The sequence below is a fragment of the Hyaena hyaena genome, unplaced genomic scaffold (assembly GCF_003009895.1).
Source record: "Hyaena hyaena isolate Hyena2069 unplaced genomic scaffold, ASM300989v1 scaffold_726, whole genome shotgun sequence".
In the NCBI taxonomy this organism is placed as follows: Eukaryota; Metazoa; Chordata; class Mammalia; order Carnivora; family Hyaenidae; genus Hyaena; species Hyaena hyaena.
Window position 1 is genome coordinate 620,018 of NW_024081358.1, and position 16,301 is coordinate 636,318.

The 16,301-nt window shown below is 35.8% G+C and overlaps 1 protein-coding gene across 1 annotated transcript in view; it reads right to left on the reverse strand.

Annotated features, from left to right (window-relative positions):
* The window catches only part of FER (FER tyrosine kinase), a 419,902-nt gene that overhangs the window by 263,792 nt on the left and 139,809 nt on the right, over positions 1 to 16,301 (reverse strand). The window lies entirely within an intron of this gene.

The window sequence follows — 16,301 nt, forward strand, 5'->3', positions numbered from 1 at the left end:
ATAGAAGCCATGCAGATATAATGCTAATCATCTGGACTTCAATTCATTGGATATTATGAAATGGTGATTCCTAATCAGAATGCCTAAGAGAGTAAAGAAACTGCATTCTTAACCAGTTTTGTTTTTATATAAACAATACTTAACATAAACCAGGACAGAAAACAAACATACAACTACATAGATTAAACTCATCTGGCTAGTCTGCATGAGATCTATTACAATTTCATACTTAATTATGCCCTCAACAGGCATGTCCCAGTTTATTAGAATCATTTGGTAGATTAATATAAGAATATAATTTCAGCAGACACACAACATGTGGTGTTCTTAAAAAGATATCTGAGGCAGATTTAATGAGAAATCTGTGTGGAATGGTACTTGTGATTAGCCAACTGGATTATTAATTTAAGCCCTGTTATTATATTTACTAAATAATGATAACTTTTTCACTTGAGATTTAACAGTTTCACTTTCTTCATAATAAAGATAAACTAAGTTCATCAATGACAAATGTGAATCTCAAATATGAATCACTAAATATGAGTCATCAAAAGAAACAAGGGGATATTGTACTACAGAGAGAGATTACCTCAAACAGACAATATTTAATATACTTTTGGATACTGCATTACGAAGTTAATATAAAAGTCTATGAAAATTTAAAAATAAACTACTGGTAATATGCCTACACATGCATTTTTCATACACAATCCTCAACGATAAAATTTCCTAAATTTTTTACTATTCCTTGAGTTACTGAAAAATGTTCATTTTGTCATGCAGTATTAAAAGAAATTTATGTAATGTTACATGTCAATTATACCTCCAATATATAGCCACACAAAGAAATATAAAATAATCTAAAACTTTATTTAAAACATGCCTTTTAGAAATGATAGCACATTACCTAAAAAGTTCTCCTTAATGCCTTTTTTATAAGAACAACACAAAGATAAAAACAACAAATAAATAACCAGCAATATTATGCTGCTTAGCATTTTTTTTTTCTGTAAAAAGCTAGATGGGAACTCTCTAGGCCATATGGTCTCTGTTACCACTAGTCAACTCTGCCCACACAGCATTTCAGCATGAAAGCAGCCATAGACATTACATCAACAAGTGAACATGGTTATGTTCCAATAAACTTTTATTCATAGATGTTGAACTCTCAATTGTACTTAAATTTTGTATTTCACAAAATATTGTCTTTGTTTTGTTTTGTTTTTCAATTTACTTAAAATGTAAAAACAACTCTTAGCTTGTAGGCCACAGAAATATAGGCAGTTGGCCAGATTTGGCCCATGAGTGATAGTTTCCAACCTTTGTTATATTACATCACTGAAATTATAGGAACCATACAACAGAGGCTATATAAGTAATCGATAAGAGGACAGATCCTGGGGTCAGACTGTAAGGGTTCAAATCCTAGTCCTACCACTTCTGATCTATATGACTCTGGACAGCTTGCCAGGTTCTCTATATACCAATATCCTTCTCTATAAACTGGGAATAATAATAGTACTGCCTACTAGGAATAGTAATAGTTCTTCCTAATAAGCGAGCTATCAGAATTTAATATGGCATGGAGAGGATTTAACAAAGCTCCCGGCACCTATAACTAATAAATCCTCTCTAAATATGCTACTGCTGCCACCATAATCAAAATACAGGAAGAGTTCCATTTCATAGACATTCTACCTCCAAAATTAGAGAAATTTTGCAAGGTTAAAGAAAATCTGTTTTAAAAAACAGTCATAACATTTCAGAACTGGAAGATGCTATAAAAATAATCCTATTTTACCAGAAGCTTTGAGATTTTTGTGATCCAACGCTGGGTTAGAATCAAAACCAGGACTAGAAGCAAGTGTTTCTATCTATACTTTGAGCCCAGAAAGCCCCCCATTTAGTGAACCTTTGTAGCAAAGCATACATGTCCTGACCAAAATTTAAGCCACATTTCTTCTTGAGGTATTTGGGAAAGAATTCTTGAGAAATACGAGGTGAAGGGCTGGCGAAAACAATTACTGGAAGGGAAATAGCATAGTGATTAAGAGCAAAAATATGGTATCAAAGCTGAATTTAAATTTCAGGTGCTTGACCACATGACCTTGGGCAAATTTATGTAATATTTCTGGGACCCTCAGAGCAGGTACTCAAAAAATACTTGAATGAAAGGCGAAAAGAACTAGCTTCTCTCAAAATTAAAGGTTTCAACCATAATCAAAGCATTAACTCCTAAAAACTTTCTTGATAATCAAAGAGAAGACACATAAAAACTGTAATAGATTGGTTGTGGCTCCTCAAAAGACATGTGAATTTGACCTTACTTGGAAAAAGTGATTTTGCAGAGATAATTAAATTAATCTCTGAATGAGATAATCTAGGATTACCCAAGTAGGTTCTAAATCCAGTGACAAAGGTCCTTATAAGTAGACTTGGAAGAGTAAAAAACACAGAAGAAAAGGCAATGTGAAGAAAGAGACAGAGACTGAAGTGATTTGTCTTTACAGCACCACCCAAGATCGCCAGTTGCCATGAGAAGCTAGAAGGAGGCATGGAATCGTTCCCACTCAGTCTCCAGAAGAAAACAATTCTACAGACACCCGGATTTTGGACTTCTGGCCTCCAGAACTGTGAGAAAATAAATTTATGTCGTTTTTTAAGCCACCAAGTCTGTGGCGGGTAATTTGTTAGGAAACTGATACATAACTGACAAAGAAACAAGCAGATATTTATTTTGTAAAGTAATCATCAGCTAACCTAAACAACTAACAATAAAAAATAAATAATGGCCCTTAATATATAAGATAAAAACAGGGCAGAAGGCAAGCCATTAGAGACTCTCAATTACAGAGAAAAACAGGGTTAGTGTACGGGAGGTGGTTGGCGGGATGGGTTAAACAGGTGATGGGCATTAAGGAGGGCCTTGTTGCGATGAGCACTGGGTTTGATACATAAGTGATGAATCACAGGCATCTACTCCTGAAGCCAAGACTATGCTGTACATTATCTAACTTGACTTTAAATTTAAAAAACAAACAAGATCTTTAATCAGGAAAACTGGTCAAAGACTGCATTATTCTCATAAATTCCATACAGAAGATTAAAATGTGCATATATCCATTTTTTTCTCATGATTCATTTCCCACTGCAGGTTTTAGAAACTTATCTCTGATTAGAACAACACCTTGCCCCAAAATCTACTGTCAAGAGGTACTGTTGCAGTCTCAAAAATAGTTCTTCTCAGTGGGTATCTCAATAATTCCGGAAACTACACAGAGATATTCGCAGCTCAGCATTACCAAGGTCCCAAGATTTTCTATCTCTGGCTTTTCATTCACCTACAGGGCAGTAGTGAAACACTGGCTACCTTTATCATTGCTTTGCTAGCATCCACTTTCACACTAATTAGCACATCTTATTTGAAGTTTCTTTTGATATTTTGGAGCCCAATATTGTTTCTGATAATAAGATGCCAGCAAATAAAGAAGAAATTTCGATGTCAACTAACTCTTAGGACAAAAAAATAAGTCAATCAATAAAAGTTTATGCACAGCGGGCATATATTAAAAAGATTAGCATTAAAAATAAGTATAATAATTGATGGGCCATAGTCTTTATTCTATTACTTTCTTTTTCAAAGAGCAGTTTTATAACAAAACTGTTTCATATAGAATTGGTGGCAGAAGGAACCTTCTAAGCTAAAGATTTTCTACTCCAACCTTTTCACCTCATAATAGATGAGAAAATGGAGGTCAGAGGTGTGCAATAACCTGCCCCATGACACACATAGGATGACAAAGCTACCTCTTCCCTTACTCCCCTTTCCACTATAACACATTGTCTAGATTTCATCCAGAGAGTCATCCAAATGCAGGGCATTGCTCACTCATTCAAAAATTTAATGGCGTGGTGGAGGGGGCATCTTATTACACAGAAATTGAACTGTTATACTGAAACAATGATCATATTCTAACTTAAAACATTAAATATAAAACTGTAGTTCATTTATATCTAAAAAAAATGATTCACTATTTCCAATACCATATCTCAAGAATATAATGAAACAGAAGTCCATAAAACTTAAGTAAAATAATTATAAGACTGAAGGATGCTGCTACTATGAAGACATATGCATACAGACACACAAAAACATACAGAGTCATTATTGGTCTGGAATGGTGAAAGGTTACACATGACTGAAAACAACAAAATATTAATGACAGATAAAAGTATCTTTTATTAAATTAAAGATAAAACACTAAGGCAGGGAGAGGCTTTTGAATATAGATACAGGAAAGTCTGAATCCATATTTCAGAAATGCTTCATTCAGTGGCTTATTAATTTATTAAATCTCATAGTAGTTCGGTAAAAAGCCAAATTATTTTTGTGTTAAATACTGTCCAATACATAAATCAAAGTAAGAGTAACACCACTATTGCTTCTTCACTTTATTTTTTTTAATTTTTTTTTTTGTTTCTGAGAGACAGAGAGACAGACAGACAGACAGACAGCATGAATAGGGAAGGGTCAGAGAGAGAGGGAGATACAGAATCTAAAGCAGGCTCCAGGCTCTGAGCTGGCTTTCAGCACAGAGCCCGATGCGAGGCTCGAACCCACGAACCGCAAGATCATGTCCTGAGCCAAAGTCGGATGCTTAACTGACTGGGCCATCCAAATGCCCCTATACCACTATTGCTAAGTTTCAAGGGCTATGTAAAAGAAGACACTCTTGAGTGTTTGCTGAAAACATAATATTGAACTTCTTAGAAAATGGCTCTAACACTGAAAGTAACTAACATTTATTGAATAGTAAATGTGCTCTGAATATACATGCATTGTTCTGTACTTTTAATTGTCTATAATACTATAGAGCAAGTCCTGTTAGCCTCATTTTATATATTAGAAAGCCAAAGCTTGGAGTGGTTAAATAACTTTTCCAATGACAAAAATAAGTTCAAATCTATAATGTAATCTAAATCAAATCATTTCTTCTCTTCCCTATGCTGACTGAGCAGCAACAAGATAACTTACAAGACTAAACAATTAATAACTGGAATTTTTAAAACCCATCCAAGAATTAAGAATTCTACAATGGGGGGTGCCTGGGTGGGTCAGTTGGTTAAGCGTCCGACTCCGGCTCAGGTCACGATCTCATGGTTCATGGGTTCGAGCCCTGAGTTGGACTCTGTGCTGACAGCTAGCTCCGAGCCTGGAGCCTGCTTCAGATTCTGTGTCTCCCTCTTTCTCTGATCCTCACCTGCTCACGCTGTCTGTCTGTCACTCTCTCCATCTCAGAAATAAATAAAAATATTAAAAAACTTTAAAAAAAAGAATTCTACAATGTTTTTTTTTTAATATCCATAAATTCTCTTCAGGCTTTAAAGTTATAAAAAAGAACCAAGAAGTTAATTTAATATCTTAAAACTTGAGTAAAATTTTAGAATTTTAATTTTTATTTAATATTTATGTTTATTCTTTTGAAAGAAAGAGTGTACATGTGTGCAAGTGAAGGAGGGGCAGACAAAAGATGTCTCATTTGGTCATATCTTTAAAAAAGGTTTACCTCTCACAAAATGAATTATGTATTTCAGGCTTATTACACAGTTCAAAATGAACGTGATTTGACTTTATCTTGCTGAGTCAAGGCTATAAGACTCAACTTGGGGATTTCTTTCATCTATATTTTGTACATTTTCTTTTTCCAGATTCCTCCCTTGGTATTGAAATGTTTATTAGAAGTTATTTAAAATATTTAGCAGAAGTTATTACTACTGCCACCAACAACTCCTGACTTTACTCCTCTACCTATCCCACATCTGCACTCGCTATTTACCATTGGGTGTTTTCATTCTATGATACTTTTAGAAATCATGAAAGTAAGTTCATTGGAACCGTTTCTAAATATGAGCAAAAAGTTCTAAGATTCTTGCTGAGTCAAGCTTATGGTCTTGATGATGTGAACTTAGTTACATTAATCCGTGAAATCTCATTGAGATTACTCTGAGTGTATGTGACATGACCAGGGAACCCCTTAAAAGAGACTGTCTCTGGTGTACCAGGTGGCTCACCTGTGTAAATGTCCAACTCTTAATTTCAGCTCAGGTCATGATCTCATGGCTCGTGAGTTCGAGCCCGGCATTAGGCTCTTTGCTGACAGTGTGGAGCCTGTTTGGGATTCTCTCTCTCTTCCTCTATCTTTTCCTCTCCCACTCACTCTCTCTCTTAATCTCTCTCTCTCTCCCCCAAAATACATTTGAAAAAAAAAATAAACCTTTAAAAAGAGAGAGAGATGGTCTCTTCTTGAAGGCAGAGATTCAAACTATGAAAGATATTCAATGTGAGGAAGTTTCTCCTTTGCTAGAAGAGGCTACAGAGCCAGGTTTTCTGGTGGCTTCTGAAAGCTACAAGTGGTCCCCACAAGTGAGGACCTCAATTCTACAACTGCAAAGAACATAATTCTACCACAACCAGATAAGCTTGCAGAAAACCCCAAGCTTCAGATGAAAATACAGCCCAACCAATGCCTTGACTTTATTCTCACAAGACACTGAGCAAACAACTCAGATGCCATGACTGGATTTCTGACCCACAGAACTGCAAACTCATAAACAGGTCTTCTTTTAAGCCATAAAGTTTGTGTTTGGTTACAGAGCATAGGAAAACTAATGCAAGCTCTCCCAGCACCTGCCTCTTACTGACTGCTCCTTTCCTGAAATTCTTCATGAAGCATTGGTTCTCTTGGATCATTCTGTCCCCTCTCCTATCACTCCTCAGTCTCCACTGAAAGCCTTACTTTCACAACACACCTAGCACTCCCCATGCCTCCAACCTTAGCTTTTTCCTCTTTCTATGTGATTTTATTTTATTTTACGTTTTCATTTTTATTATTTTAAGCAAGTGCTTGCTGAACAACTACATGGCTCCAGACAGTAATCGAGGCTCTATGGAGCTATTGGTGAGGGGAAAAAAAAATAGAAAAAACAAATCCTGTTCCTGTGGAGTGTTCATAGATGACTCCTTTCTCTATGACAACCAAGACAGACTTGTCTCTTGTGTTCCAGACTCAAATGGCCAGCTGTCTTGCAGATTTCTCCACTGAGATGACCAAAAGTCTCTTACGATCACTTATTATTTTCACTGAGCTTAATATTTACCCTATATTTTCAAACAGATCTATACATACCCATCTTTCTTCCCTCCCTCCCTTTCTTCAGGAGATGGCTTGGATTCTCTTCAAGACCAGCTTTTCTATCTATCCTGAGATGCCCTTCTACTTCCTTTAAATCTTACTCCATTAGTTATTCCCTTTAGCCCCTCTTTCATCTGAATCTTCAATGTCTTCCTCTCTACTGATTCTTCCTCTCCCCTGATTCCTGTAAGCAAAGTCATCTATAATTCCACAAATGAAATTCTGTAAGTGGATGTCATCTGTAATTCTATATCTACTGATTCTGTGAGCAAAGTCATCTCTCCTATCTTTTTAAAACTAAGAAATAACACTTTCTTGACCCTATGTATCTTTCAAACAACTATGTTATTACTCTTTTCCTGCTTATCCAAAATTCTCCTAAGTAGTGTACATTCATTGGCTTCTGTTAGTAATTACAATTATTAGGTGCAATTTTTTTTTTGTATAAAGCAAAATGCAAAGCAATTTTCCCACATTATCATTTAATCCTTTAAAAACGTAAGAACTAAAGATTATTATCCCCATACTACAAATGGGAAAGCTCAGACTCAGAAGAGTGAAGTAACTTGTCTGAAATTCCCCATTCTGGACTTAAATGCGAATATACCTTATTCTTAAATATCCTAAAACTGTTTCAAGTGAAACACCCTTTTTCACCCCATTCACCCCTATATCCACTGCAACCTGACCTCTGCCCTCCCTATTCCACAGATACTATTCCCACTGAAGTCACGAACAACCTTCTAATTTGCCAAAATCAAAGAAAGCTTTTCAGTCTTTTTTTTTTTTTTTAATGTTTTATTTATTTCTAGGAGACAGAGCGCGTGAGCAGGGGAGGGTCAGAGAGAGAGGGAGACGCAGACTCCGAAATAGGCTCCAGGCTCTGAGCTGGCAGTCAGCACAGAGCCCGACGCGGGGCTCGAACCCACGAACCGCGAGATCATGACCTAAGCGAAAGTCGGACGCCCAACCGACTAAGCCACCCAGGCGCCCCGTTTTTCAGTCTTTATAGTTCATATTTCTTCTCTTTATTTGTCCTCTCTCTGCCTTAATTACACAGATCACTCCGAAGCCTTGATCTCTAGCTTCAAAGACATAGCAAACTAGCTTCAGAAAGAACGGCATGTCTACAAGAAAGTTCCGGTCGCATCCGACTTAGCATCCCAGACTGAAACGATTAGCTCCCGTCTGCTCCTCCTGCCCCAGTTACCCACTGAGCAGAACCAGCAGAACCGCAGTCATCCACGTGTCTGGTAGCCATCCTCCACTCATGCCTGTAAGTCTCCTTTCCATTCACTCCACAGAGCAGTTACTCACGCTTTCCTTCCCTATTAATCCCCTTGAAATTATACTTGCTTTTTTTCCTTAGATTTATAAAAATCTATAATAATTTATAAGATATAAACATTAACATCTAACTGAAACCTAGACTAAATGTTGATGTTTATATGAACAATCAATTAACTCTGTGGTCTTTATGTTTAGAGTAAGGATTCTGTATATATTTCCAAGTGAATGATAGCATACATTTGTGATTCAGTAGGGAATTATAATTTAAAAGGGATTAATAGTTGACCTACCATTTTTCATGATCATTCTTAGAAACAAACAGTTTACGACTAGATTTAAAGTATTCTTAACTTTGAGATGAGACCATGCTCTGAAACACTTTTAAGTCAATCAAATTTTACTCTATTCCTGCTCCTCTCATTACAATCATTAGGAATTAAAGAGTTCTTTTCATTTTTTGTTGACCATGCATTCTTGGTGACTTTATCTTCAGCAAACAAACGAACACCCTGTAATATTTATAAGATCAATTCCTAATAATGCTCAAGTGTCTTATTTCATTAACTTAAATACAAGGGAAAAGCTGATCTTTCATTGGGTGAGATAATGCAGTAGAAAAACCATGTCACCAAGGATTTCTGGAATTTTAGTAAACAGTATCTTGAATGTTGTCTAGATTCCAGCTGGAAAGATATAGTGATGATAAGAAATAACTTGCAAGATGTGGCTTTATCTAATAAAGGATTTGCCCTTGGTTCTGTCACCACTTAAAGCAGATTAGCAATAATACATTCTGGAAGAGAGCCATCTATTTTTGTGTGGTTCTGCAATGTAAGACTTTTCTTTTTTTTTTTTTTTTTTTTGGCAAAGAGCAGCTTTAAGGCAGACAATGCTTTCCTGCTACCATAAACGAAACAGTCAGTTTTTACTAATTACTGTAGGATATATACTTACACCATTAGGAATGCAGAAATACCTCACCTGCTGTGATGGTATGAGAAGGCAAAAAACAACTTTTCATGCCCTTCCTGTTTCCCCAGTCCCTACAGAGGCCCTAGAGTCTATATTCTGTGATGAACTTTCATTATATATTCAATATTCTCATCCATCTGTAGATATGTTACTTAATCAGAATAAAGTTCATGTAAATATTTTTTTTAATCCATAGGAAAGCATAACAGAAAGTAAACTATAAGGGTCTCTGATTTGACTAAGTGACTAGATATAGAGTCTAAAGTGTTCACCTACCATCTATGCTTTTGTAGTATTTTATAATTCTGACCATACTTTCTACCACTTCTACTTACTCTTATTCTCTTCTTTAAGAAAAGAGCAAAAACAGTCTTAGTATATGTATACTTTCAAGGGAGATACAATATAAAAATTACATCATCCATAGCTACAATAAATCTTTTACTGAAGATTAATTAGAAATTGAGTCTAGAGAGTAATAATCTAGGGGCGCATGGGTGGCTAAGTCAGTTGAGCGTCTGACTCTTGATTTTGGCTCAGGTCATGATACCAAGGTCATAGAAATGAGCCAACATCGGCTCTGTGCTGAGTGTGGGGCTTGCTTGGGTGTCTCTCTCTCTCTCTCTCTCTCTCTCTCTCTCTTTACCCCTTCCTCTGTTTGTGCTCTCTGTCTCTCTTTAAAATTAAAGAAAGGAGGGGCGCCTGGGTGGCTCAGTCGGTTAAGCGTCCGACTTTCGCTTAGGTCATGATCTCGCGGTTCGTGGGTTTGAGCCCCGCGTCGGGCTCTGTGCTGACTGCCAGCTCAGAGCNGAATACTGGTCAGTGCCAGTCAGTCTGCCACCTGGGTCCTCTCCATCCCTCAAAGAAAGAAGTAATGTGCATGATTAAAACAAAAACAAACAAAGAAACAAACAAAAAAACAACTTTGCTTTTCCCCCAGAGAAAGTAGCCTTACTGAAATAATCCATTTCTTTTGCTAATAATCTTCTTGCCTTGGGGCTCCTGGGTGGCTTAGTTGGTTAAGTGTCCGACTTGCGCTTAGGTAATGATCTCACGGTTCGTGGGTTCCAGCCCTGCGTCGGGCTCTGTGCTGACTGCCAGCTCAGAGCCTGGAGCCTGTTTCAGTCTGTGACTCCCTCTCTCTCTGACCCTCTCCTGCTCACGCTGTGTCTCTCTGTCTCTCTCCTAGAAATAAATAAAACATTTAAAAAAAAATTAAAGAAAGGAATAATCTAAAACTATACAATTTGCAAGGACTATCTGAAATATGTACAATTACCTTGTTTTCTCTTAACATATATAGTAGTTCTTAAAATACTTAAAGTCTGTGTTTTCATTCTTATGAAAAAAGGAAATTCTGCAATAAGTATCAAGAGCACATCAACTTAATTATTTTTACAAATACTGTTATCATGTCACTGAACACTGAAACATGTATATAACTTTAAAATATATATACAATGGAGTATTACTCAGCATCAAGAAGAATGAAACCTCGCCATTTGCAACTCCATGGATAGAACCAGAGGGTATTACGCTAAGCGAAATAAGTCAGTCAGAGAAAGACAAATATCATATGATTTCACTTATATGAGGACTTTAAGATACAAAACAGATGAACATAAGGGAAGGAAAGCAAAAATAACATAAAAACAGGGAGGAGGACAAACCATAAAAGACTCTCAAATATAGAGAACAAACTTGCTGGAGGGGTGGGGGTGCAGGGATGGGCTAAGTGGGTAAGGGGCATTAAAAAAGACAGTTGGGATGAGCACTGGGTATTATACATACGAGATGTATCATTGGAATCTACTCCTGAAATCATTATTGCACTATGTGCTAACAAACTTGGATATAAATAAGTAAGTAAGCAAGTAACATCTTCTGACATGTTGTCAATTGCCAGGGCCAATTAGCCTTCTGAAAAATTTAACCAGAAACTAGGGCTCTGAAGGGAAATAATATAGATATTTACTAAAGACAACATGTGGTAGACAAGATTTACCTTCAAAATATAGGTATTTACTAAAGACAACATGTGGTAGACAGATTTTAAAATATTAGAATCTACAAGAATATTTACAGATGCACCAAAATTTCTCTACCTTAATAAACAGTACTATGATAAGCTACTGTGGTCAAGTACCTTCTAAAACATATAAATAAACAAATAAACAACAACAATGAAAATAGTATTACGCTGAGTTTTATTTTTCTATTTTCACTAAAATTTTACTTATTCTTTCAGAGTTAAATTCAGATATATGTGGCAAAAACATGTCTAAAATTAACTTACCAAATAAGGTTTTATGTTTCTTATGAAATAAGAAGTCTGTAAAGTAAGCAGAGCTGATGCCAGTTATTCAAGAGGGATAACAAGGGCCAAAGAGCCTTCTTCCACCTTTACAAAAGGTCTCTTGACCTAAACTTGCTTATCAGCTACTATCCCTCAATCAATAATATTTTTAGATAGATGGACATAGAAACTAAGGTTTGGGATGAGTCTTCCATATAAATAATCAAGTCATGCCAAATGGCTCAGGGTAAAAAAAAAAAAAAAAAAAAAGAGACAGTAAACCAGAGTACTTACTCTTTGATAAATAACAGGGAATGAACAGAAGTGTGAAAGAGTTCATCAGTAAGAAAGAGTAAATGTAGTACCGCCAAATTCCACAAACCTTTAAAACACTGAGGCTTTCACATAAGGGTGAAAGAATAAAAGGCAACATTTAATAAAAAGGACCACTTCTCAATGCTGAGTTACATGGATATGGAAGAATGAGTTATCTTGTCTTGAAAATGAAATGTGCTTACTAAAACAAGATTCCCGATGATATAATAAAAATTTTGATAAGACGGAGAGCTAATGAGGATGCTTTAGGGAAGTGAAAAAAAGTCAAGAATAGATCTGACATATATAATGCCGAATTAGTATGTCATTAATAAGACTATTTAAAGGAGGGGTGCCTGAGTGGCTCAGTTGGTTAAGTGTCTGACTTTGGCTCAGGTCATGATCTCACAGTTCAGGAGTTCAAGCCCTGCATAGGGCTCTGTGCTGAGAGCACGGAACCTGGAGCCTACGTCAGATTCTTTGTCTCCCTCTCTCTCTGCCCCTCCCCAAGTCATGCTCTGTCTTTGTCTCTCAAAAATAAATACAAAGATTAAAAATTTTTTAAAAATAAGACTATTTAACAGAGAGAACACATGGCTAACAGAAGTAACATGGCTGGAGTAGGGGGAGGTGAAAGCTCACCAAGGGAAGACAAACTAGTCCTGGACAAGGTCCCATTTCTAGGAGAATCTGAGTTCCTAATAAAATGGAAGACTCCTGACTAAAATGAGCCATCATGAGTCAGTATGCATCTTGTGGTGATAAGGATTCACTGGAAACACCATAAAAGAATATCACAGAGTAAAAACCCAAGGCCTCAAAACATCCCTATGAAAGAAGGTTAGTGATTCCTTAGGAATAAATAGAAAACCCTCCTTTGATAAATTCAGGTATCAAATTATCACATAAGCTATTCTATGTGAATCTGAATATGTGTGTGTCTGATTGAGTGTAGTAACATCTGACTAGGCAGAATAACAATGATAAACATTTAAGTGTTTAAAAGTATATTTAGAGATTTGCCGTAAGTAATCTCATTTTATTTAGGTAAATGGCTAATAAGTGAAGATAAACTATTAGAGTTATGTGTAGATGTAAAAGAAAAGAAATATGAATATAAATTAAGAGAATTAAAAACAATTTCAAAATAAATAAAGAACATAAAATTGTTTTAAATGATGAGATATAAAAAATAAAAATATAAATACCAAAAAAATCAAATAAGGGTCATAAAAAAATATATACAGTTCTGGAAACAAAGAATAAAATGAAAGCAAGACATTCCTTCAAAGCTACAGAAAATCAGAATTGTACAAGTCACTAGCTAGCTGTAAGTTACTAATTATCTTGGGCTCCAAAGACATCATTGTATATAAAATGACAGATTGGACATGATGATACCAATGGATTCTACATCCTCTAATATTTTTATGACTATATAAGTCAAGATAACACAAAACTTACAAATGTAAGGAGTTATTCTTACACTTATGAATAGTACTTAACTCAATGATTATAGGACAGTAATATTTTAGAACACCGTAACTTAAATGCTGAATTTGGTGACATTGAAACAGGAATTATACACCTACTACAACTCTCAACAAATATAAGAAAAAATGTATGAAGGTATATAATCATTGAGTACTCTTTTAGCATTTTCCATTCTGGTTTGAAGGCCGTAATTTGTTTTTCCTAACATAGTGAGTCTGGAAGAATGACAGCCTAAAATATAGGGACTTTAATTAAGGAATTTGCAGTATTCAGGCAATTAAACTTAAACTGTAAAATAACGTGTAAATATAATTCTTTATAAAACTTCGAAGATAGGACACAATTCCTATTATTCATAGGAATTATACATTATACATTAAAATATTAAGAAATTAGTGTTCCAGGTTACTAAATTAAGCAACCATAAGAATTGATTATAAAATTAATATTGAACTATATAGTTACATGTCATAGTGAAAAGCCTTATCTTGTACTGTCATCAATTTTTATTACCTATCAAGAAAAATATTATTATATTCCCTTCCTCACAGAAATTGAAAGTAGGAAGGTAAAACTGAGCTTACCAGCTGATAAAAAAGTCAAATTTGGAAAACAAAAAACTTAATACCCTCACAGATTTAAAAGTGAACAATCTTCTCCTCAGATACTGCACAAAAGTACACTTTTTTTTCCCTTCCCATGTTTTGACGTAGTAGAAAGCACATATTTTTCTCAACTGTGAGAGGTAAATAAAGAAAAGAAATAAATTAAAGAGAAATAGAAAACAAGCCACTTTCATTTTTTAATGAGCTCGTTTGGTATCCGAGTGCTAGTATTCCTTCAAAAGAATTTTGTTTACTATCATATTAAGCAATCCAAAAACACCACTCTTCCCATTTGAAGAGGCAGTTTAAAGTGGATGATTCACTGGACCCTTGGATAATTTCTGTGTCTGACTAGAGTAGGCCTGAGACAGCCTTCCCCCTTACCTGATCTCTTTTGACTTCTGATGTGGAAGGAGAGGAAGCCTCAAAACTGAGCCTTAAGGCACAATTTTTACAGCACTGGGAGACACAACCAGGCTCCAGCTTATCCTCACAATACAAACATGTCTTTTTCTTCTCCATCTCAAATCTTAGCAAGAGCTGCTGCTGATGGGCCCACAGAAATCATTTTGTCCACAGATCTTCCTGTCAGAGCCAAATGCAAGATAGAAAAGACATAGATCGGATCTCCTATTTGATACTATCTCCCCCTGTTGGCATGGAAGTATACCCGTCAGCTCTGCGTAAGAGGAATTGATACATCCAACAAATGTTACTGTTTATCCAATAGAAGAGAAAATCCTTATGCTTTAAGTGAAGATCTATTATTTAAGAAATAGATCCATTTTCCAACTGATTTTTTTTAAATAAGTAGTTTTCTTCCTATATAACCTAAACAAGTCTTTCTGCTTCAGGAACTTAGATCTTGAGAACTGAGAATAAACCAAACTTTTAAGCACTTGTTAAAACAACACTGTCCAAGCAGCTGTACTACAAAGCTTTTCTTAACCCAGGGCTTTTAAATTAATTATTTCTTGGCGGCGCCTGGGTGGCTCAGTCGGTTGAGTGTCCGACCTCAGCTCAGGTCATGATCTCACGGTTTGTGGGTTCGAGCCCCGCGTCAGGCTCTGTGCTGACAGCTCAGAGCCTGGAGTCTGCTTCGGATTCTGTGTCTCCCTCTCTCTCTGACCCTCCCCTGCTCACGCTGTCTCTCTCTCTCGGAAATAAATTAAAAAAATAATTGTTTCTTAAATAAGAAAAGGAAAAGCAAGAAAAGCCTACTATACAAAAGTCTTAGTAAAACTTTCTTGGGTTCACAATCCTGTCATAACATCTCCTCCTTTAGGCCCTCAGCCTCCGTTTCTAAGTTAATGTAATTTAAAGATAAATAAAAAGAATAAAATTTACCTCTTTGTATAATTTCCTCTATTCTTCTATTTTAAATTTACCGATTTTGGTTTTGTTGTCCATAACAATTCACCTTTCAATCATGTCCATCAGAGGAAAGTGTTCTATTTCAAATTTTGAGAATAATTATATAAAATGATGCATTTAATAAATAATAATGGGCAACATGGGCTAGGGAGCTTCTTATGAGTCAGGCATTGTTCTAAACATTTTAGGTAGATTATCTCACTTAATCACCTATAATAATCCTATGCAACAGGTTCTGTTACAAGCCCCAGTTTACGGATGAGAAAACTGAGGCACAGAGAGCTTGGTGGCACAGAGTTGCCATGGTTACATGGCCAGCAAGTGGGTAACCCACAATTCAAACCCAAGCAACTCTACTCTAGAATCCATGCACTTAACCATTCTACCATGTTAAGGTAGGTCACTGCTCTACCTCACCAAAAGTATGCTGTTGCCAAGAAAGAGTCTCAAAGGCTGTAGTAGCAACTTGCTAATTTTGTCCTTCTACCACAGAGCTGATATACTCAAAGAAACAATACATACCAATTCTCAACATCTTTCTTTGGTGTCATTTTCTGCCTAGATCATTTTAAACATAATTCAGATTTTTACATCTACAGATTCACCTATATTTTCCTCCCTTGATCTCTCATTTCCTGTTTGGTCTTATTCATTTATTCTTTCAATATTCATTTAGCATTTACTAGATACCTGGCATAGAAATTCACAGGCTCATAAAAAGTTACAAAATATTTAAATCTGGAAACAATATTGCAGATAAAA